Raw genomic sequence first — 8,113 nt, forward strand, 5'->3', positions numbered from 1 at the left:
GGCACAGCGCATGCGCGAAACGGCCATCTTTGTGATTCTTTATAATAGCAGGCAACTTTTAAATTTTAACACAAAAACACATTCAGGACAAGCAGAATATCTCCAAAGTCAATATTTTGAAAAAAAAAATGGAAGAAAAATATTATCCGAGGTCGATATTAAGCCCGAAAATAGTGATTGTTTTGCCCCTGCTAAGCTGTAGAGCGCCCCCAGCGACAATAAATTGAGTTCCAGCTACTTTTAAGCTCAAAATGCCCCCCCCCCCTTTTCAACTATCAATTGTTGTAATTGGGTGATAGCCTACTGCTCTCTTATGATTTGGAAGCATCCGTTACGGAAAAAAACCCTTGTTGATACCTTTAAAACACTTTTTCCCCCTCCCCGTAGGTTCCGCCCACTGAAAAGACCACTGCCGCGGCACAGCGCATGCGCGAAACGGCCATCTTTGTGATTCTTTATAGGGTGCATACCTGCAAATAAACTCCCATAGACACTAGTGCTAAATGCCCGTACTTCAAAATTCTTTTAAAAATACTCAAAACTCTCACAGGTATTCAAGCTGCACAGAAAAATGATGATCAATGTGTCATCTTTCAATTTCTTTTCAATTTATGGTGGGTTGACCATTGACTTTTCGAGATATTATCACGCAAAGAAGACGACCCCTATTTTCCCCAAAGCGGAAAAGTAGCCATCTTGAAAAACGATCCCTCCACAACATGGCAAAATAGCGCCACTTTCGAGCCCAATATCATCCAAAATGCTCAGAATTGGAAGCCCCAAGTCCGGGCCAGAGGTTCACTACCATATCTCTTCAATTCCCCAATTTTACGGCGCTCAGAACTCTCTAATATAGAATATTTTGAGGGTATAACTTTTATTCATGAGCTTGGCGGATCGATTTACCGGTGTGTACCCTATGGGGGCGAGTCGGTAACTGTATGGTCAGTAGAGGGCGCTGTTATGTTTTTCAATAGAGTGCGCTATTTATTGGATCACAAAATAGCTGTTTATTATATCAATAGAGGGAGCTCTTCAAATTTTCAAGAGAGGGCGCTATATCGGACAAGTAGAATGGCATAACCGGAATTAAGTGATCAGTTTATAGTTGCTTGCCCGTGCAATTTTTTTAGTTTTGACAATGAAAAATACATTTTGTTTTCAAATTTCTATTTTTTTCTAGCAATATGAAAGCTTTGCACTTTGTAGTGATGGAGACATCTATCGAAACGATCCGCCCACGTTTAATTATAGAATTTTGACGTTACAAAAATTTCGAACTATTTAAGAGCCCAATAAATCCCTCGAATCTAAAATAGAAAGCTAATAATTTTTTTCTCTGACGGCGTAAAACGTCCGAGAGCGAAATAGAAAATCAAGTGGTTACATTGTTTAAACTAGCAAAACAAACAATGCGGATAGAGCAACTTTAAAAGCCTGAACTTTTCACTGAAAAGAAACAATGTAGTGTGCATGTGACTGTCGCAAAAAATGACACCGTTTTTTTAAAAGGTCAATTACAATGTTAACAATATTTCGATTGATATGATAAACGGTAATTTTAAGTGTAATGCTACAGTTTAATAAACAAAATATATCTTTCATATGCAATCATAGATGTACTGTGCTGGACAAGCTATTTCAAAAATTAAGTGATGCATCGAACTGAATTGTGGCCAAACGGCTGGTCATGACAAATAGACAAACAAGACAGAAGATTGAGATAAAATATGTTTTTCTCCCCATCGGCAGTGTCCTCCGTCAACACGGAGAAAAACTTGGCTATAGGCTGCAGTCACAGTCCAAACAGAACATTTGCCTCACTTTTGCACAGAAATGATAGTCAAGCTGGACACGCTATCTCAAAAATTAAGTGATGGATCGAATTGTATTGTGGCCAGATAATTGGTCATGAAAAGCAGACAAAGAAGACAGAAGATTGAGACAAAATATTGTTTTGCTCTCCCTCGACAGGTTTGGTGTCTCAACACGAAGAAAAACTTGGCGATGGGTTGCAGACGCAGTCCAAACAGAACATTTGCCTCACTTTTGCACAGAAACGAAAGCACTGCTGGACACACTATCTCAAAAATTAAGTGATGCGTCGAATCGAATAGTGGCCAGATGATTGGTCATGGAAAGTAGACAATAAAGACAGAAGATTGAGACACCATTTTTTGTCTCCCTCAATAGTGTTTTGTGTCGCAACACAGAGAAAAACTTGGCGATGGGCTGGAGATGCTGTTCAAACATAGCATTTGCCTTTAATACTTTTGCACAGAAACGATAGTCCAGCTGGCACGCTATCACACAAATTAAGTGATGCATCGAATAGATTTGTTGCCAGATGACTGGTTGAGAAAAATAGACAAACAAGACAGAAAATTAAGACAAAATATTGCTTTGCTCTCCCTCAACAATGTCTTGTGTCGCAACACGGAGAAAAACTTTGCGATGGGCTGCAGACGCAGCCCAAACATAACATTTGCCTCACTGTTGCACAGATACGATAGTCAAGCTGGACACGCTATCTCAAAAATTAAGTGATACATCGAATTGAATTTTAGCTAGCTGACTGGTCATGACAAATAAACAAACAAGACAGAAGATTGAGACAAAATGTTGTTTTTCTCACCATCAGCAGGTTCCTCCGGCAACACGAAGAAAAACTTGGCGATGGGCTGCAGACGCAGTCCAAACATAACATTTGCCTCACTTTTGCACAGAAACGATAGCACTGCTGGACACACTTTTTCAAAAATTAAGTGATGCATCGAATCGATTGTGGCCAGATGATTGGTCATGGAAAGTAGACAATAAAGACAGAAGATTAAGACACATTTTTTTGTCTTTCTCAACAGTGTCTTGTGTCGTAACACGGAGAAAAACTTCAAGTTGGCGATGGGTTGAAGATGCAGTCCAAACATACCATTTGCCTCACTTTTTTGCACAGAAACGATAGTCCAGCCGGAACGCTATAACAAAAATTAAGTGATGCATCGAATAGAATTGTTGCCAGATGATTGGTCATGAAAAGCAGAAAAACAAGACAGAAGATTGAGACAAAATATTGTTTTGCTCTTCTTTAACAGTGTCTTGTGTCGCAACACGGAGAAAAACTTGGTGATCGGCTGCAGTTGCAGTCCAAACAGAACATTTGCCTCACTTTTGCACAGAAACGATAGTCCAGCTGGACACGCTATCTCAAAATTAAGTGATGCATCGAATTGAATTGTGGCCAAATGGCTGGTCATGACAAATAGACAAAACAAGACAGAAGATTGAGACAAAATATTGTTTTTCTCCCCATCAGCAGTGTCTTGCGTCAACACGGAGTAAAACTTGGCTATAGGCTGCAGTCACAGTCCAAACAGAACATTTGCCTCACTCTTGCACAGAAACGATAGTTCATGTAGACACGCTATCTCAAAAAATTAAGAGACGCATTGAATTGAATTCTGGCTAGATGATTGGTCATGAAAAAAAGACAAACAAGGTAGAAAATTGAGAATAGAAAATATCGTTTTCTCTGCCTCAACAGTGTAAACACAGTTATTGTATCAACTCAAGATAAACACATTGCATTGAAATGAAATTTCCTCTAATATTTTGCCATGATATTTGACAAAAGCATCTTGAAAATTGACAGGAACCGCCAACGAATGAATGTAAAACAATTGAAGGAATTAGCATTGTGAGGACACTCCGTGTTATTTTTATCGTCATGCATCAATTTCTTCCAAAAGAGGGCGCGCTAAACAAATACCGTTCACCGCGCACCGACTTCAGTCCACTATCTTGTTTTAATCTCGTTTTCGTTCTTGTTCAACGAATTCCCATGAAAATATACTCCTGAATGTGATACATTATGACGAATTATTGGTCGGAATTTCACTGAAATACCATTTGTAAATTGTGACTTATCCACCGAACCTTAATAGTATTTTCTGTCATTTACGATGTCATTCATTCGGAAGGTATATTTCAGGTTTAACACACTAAGTTGTTTTGCTCACATTATTTTGTTCTTTGACGAATTCGCTTGATATTGTACTGGCGATCATGGGCGTCGCGAGGGGGGGGCAAGGGGGGGCACTTGCCCCCCCCCTGGAAAAGCAAAAAAAAAAAAAAAAAAAAAAAAAAGGAAGAAAAAAAAGAAAAAAAAAGAAAAAAAAAAGAGGCGCGAAGACAAAGTGGTGTAAATTTAATGAGTTGGGGGGGGGGGGGCAAAATGTCCCTGCCCCCCTCTAAAACTGATAAATCGAGAATGTGTTGAGAAAAACAAGCATTTTTTGGCAAAAAAATTTTTTGCCCCCCTCTAGAAAAAATCCTGGCGACGCCCATGCTGGCGATCGTAACACATTATGAACAATTACTCAAGGAAATACTGAGTTAATACGTTTAGTATTCCATGAGATATTGCCCGAACCATGAGTGTCTTCTTTTTATTCAATACCAGTTCGTGTTGGCTCTGCGTGTTAGCAGTATAGCGACCACTGTGCATGTGGTGCGCCCTCTATTGAAAGATTAAACCGCTGGGTACAGCTGTCTCTGTGCGAGACAATCAGAAAGCAAAGAGTAGTTAGAAAGAGTTTGGGTAAAATGCCCTTGAAAAAAAGGAAACAACGGAACATATTGGGAATTTCTTTTCTTCTCGAAATGGAGCTGTGACTTTTTTTGCCATGAACGTTGCTTCATTTGGATAATATTTTTCACGTTTAAAACACTAAAATGTTTCGATCTCATTTTCTTTCTTGTTCTATGAATTTTGTACAAATCACTTTTTTACTCAATACTATATAGTTCTACGTTAAGCATGACTGGCACCGCAAGCCTGTTAAATACTGACAGACAAAATAGAGATTATCGGTTTTTTGTATAACACCGACAATTAAACTACATTCCCAATTGAAGTCACTGTCCAGAATATCAACCATATTATTAAACAGAAACACAATCACACATAATGTCACACGATAACTCAAAAATATTTGTTATATTGCATTGGAATTTTTCCTATAGAGGTTGAGCATGACAGTTAACACAAGCATGATAAATATCGAGAGAAAAACACAGATTATCGGCGGCAATATAATTTCAGTAACACGGACAAAGCCCATCCAAAGTGAAGTCACGGCCTCCAGAAAATCGTGTGACACCTACGCCACACGATTGCTCTAAAACTAGTCCTTTTATGGGATTGAAATTTTGACTAGATGTAAAGTTTGACTTGCAACATTTGCCTGTTAAATATTTAGAGAAAATAATTGTGTTGTTTTGGAGTGAAACTATATCTTCTGATTGGTCATCATAGACAACACCACACTTTTTAATTTATAGAGGAGTAGTTAAAAAAAAATAATATATCCCTTATTTGATGACAAAACAACAACACGCTCGGTTTCCGGAAGATAACTCAAGAAATACATGTTGCATGGAATTGAGAGTAACTGTAGCCTTTCCACAATGTCACCCTGATTAGCGCCGGTAGTTAACCTAGTGGCGAAACAGCGAGGCGTTCGGAACGGAGACTAGACATAAGTACAGTCGAGTGAGTTGCAAGCGAGGTTTTGAAAGTCCCGGCTTCATTCCAATACCGGATCCAGCTCTATTGCCAAGCCGCATGCCCGAAGGCGGTATACAGAACGAAGCCGGAGTTTGAGAAACCCCGGTATGTCTCATGACCTCGGTGACTTTCGGTCGTTTTGTAAACATAGGCTTCGTGCCCGGTTCGGAACAAAGCCATGTAAGGCCCCTAATCAGACAAGTGGCTTTGTCATTTACTCGCATGGTATGGTCCCACTGGTATGGGGGAGGGGAGGGGGAAGGGGGGCATGTGGTCGTTCAACTGTCCCACCCCACCCCCATCGTCGCTACGTCATTGCTTCAGAGATTATTATCAATCGAGGTGGTTCGCAACACAGAATGGCAAACTCTGGTGTGATTTGTCCGGATATCACCAGGGCTAGTTCAGGGTGAGTCGTGCGCGTTATGCGGAGGCCACGAACTAGCAAATGTAGGAAATCTGGTCGTTCCATACAAGCCTTTCTCGTTGATATAGGGGGGGATCTTAAATCACTTTATATGCTATTTTGGAACTGTGTCATTACTTTAGGTAGTGAACGTTTGATTTTTAGGTCCATCATCACCGGTCACGCATTCCAACATTTCTGGAAATGATTATTTGAACTGGGAGATATTCAAGTGTAAAAACCTTTTCCACATTTAGAAGGCCACGATTATACACGGGCCGTATATGATACGTAAAGTTCATGAAAGTTTATTTAACTGTATTTTATTTTCTCAAAGTCCCAATCAAGGAGCAAAGCCTACCTCAGGGGCATAACTACGGGGACACGGGGCATTTACCCCACCCCCTGTGGAAGCCGGCCCCAGCCCTCCCCCGCCCCATTTTGAAATCCTGAATTAAAACATTCACTGTAAGCTGTAATAATACGTTTATTTTGCATTTAGTGCAGCCTTTGAAAAAAAAACACGCACCTCAGGTGCCCTACCCCAAGTTAAACCCAAGTTTCTCCGCTGGCTTGAGTACGATTTAATTCCTCATAATCCCGAATATATCCACACAATTTAATAGACTGAAGCGCCAACTGTACATTGAATGAATCACGGCCGGTGTATACGTCACTTGTCTATCCACCAATCACAGTTTGTCGGTGACAAGTTGGTGACGACAAGTCGGTGACCACAAGTGAGTGGTCTGTGACTGACAGATTGTGTGTGTCAATCATAAATTCCATATTTGGATGTGTCACCGACATCCATACAATATCCACCAATAAGAAGCGGCCATTTCAATCTCGGTGACTAGTTTTGATGGTGACTATATAGCCTCAACGACATTAACATTGCTTTCATATCATTAATATGAAGCGAGTCGGTGATGTGTGATTGACAGCGCACATGAGCCATGCAATCACAATCCAGGTCCGAGTTTTTAGTCACTGCTCAGGAAATCGATGGCACTATTTAAGACATGTGGGGCCGTCCACCCTTCACATCAACCACAGGTCATTAACACCTTCGGACGACAACCAGAGAGAGAACTGACTGCAACAACAAGATTTTGCTCGGTGAGTGTTTGAAACAATCCATTTTCCTCTGAAGAAATTTGTTGTCTTTTGAACAATGTGTTTGAATCATTGCGGAATTCAGATTTTGTTGAATGTTGCTGATTCAATCATTTTTCAAACAACGAGCTCGGTAGTAGGCTTGATATTTCCTCGTCTTTGTGTGTTTGTGAAATGTGGTAGCTTGACGACTGAAAAAAGAAAGATTGATGAACAAATGTTCAATTTCTTTTTACAATGACTCTGATACACGTTTGCTAGCAGCAAAGCCAGCGCGCTAATTCCGATCCAGAAGTTGTGCCTTTTCCCAACGACCACTTTGGAGTTGATAAAGTATCGCGATAATTTACAAATGTGTTTGAAATTAAGTTGTTCAGACGGGCTTTGTTTGTGCATAACATGCACTAATCAAAGCCCGTCTGAAAGAGTTAATTTCAAACACTTTTTTGAATTATCGAGCTATTTTATTTCAGCTCTTAATGTAAACAGTTGGTGCGGATGCAGACCACGGTTTTGTGAGGTCAAATTTCAAGGCAATATAAATGAGGAATTCCTGTCTGGCAATATTTCCGCTACTACTTCCATTGTGCACTCTCATAAACAAATTGTCCAAATACTTACTGGTTTCTTTTCTTCTTGAACAAAAATCATTTGGATTCTTGTCGATATGGATAATACACTACGAAGTCACATTTATGGACTTTTTTTTATTTAGGTTCGACTGTTAGGTTGGACTGTTTTCTGACCGCAGTTTTTCGCAAGTATAAAACATCAAGTTCCCTGCTGTGATTCAGAACAGTAAAGATGTATTGATCATTCAAAATAATATTTCAGAGGAACTACAAATCGGTGTTTCACATTTTCGGTTTCAAAAATAAAAGTCTCGAAAAACCTGGACTCTTTATAACCTGGCCAATATTTTTGGAACGGTCAAGCACACTCTTATTTTTTGCCTCCTTTTTTCCTATTGACTTTATCGTTTAAATTTTCAAACATGAAATCCTAGTGCAATGTACTCACAT

This window comes from Patiria miniata, unplaced genomic scaffold (genome assembly GCF_015706575.1).
Source record: "Patiria miniata isolate m_02_andy unplaced genomic scaffold, ASM1570657v1 HiC_scaffold_10, whole genome shotgun sequence".
Taxonomy (NCBI): Eukaryota; Metazoa; Echinodermata; class Asteroidea; order Valvatida; family Asterinidae; genus Patiria; species Patiria miniata.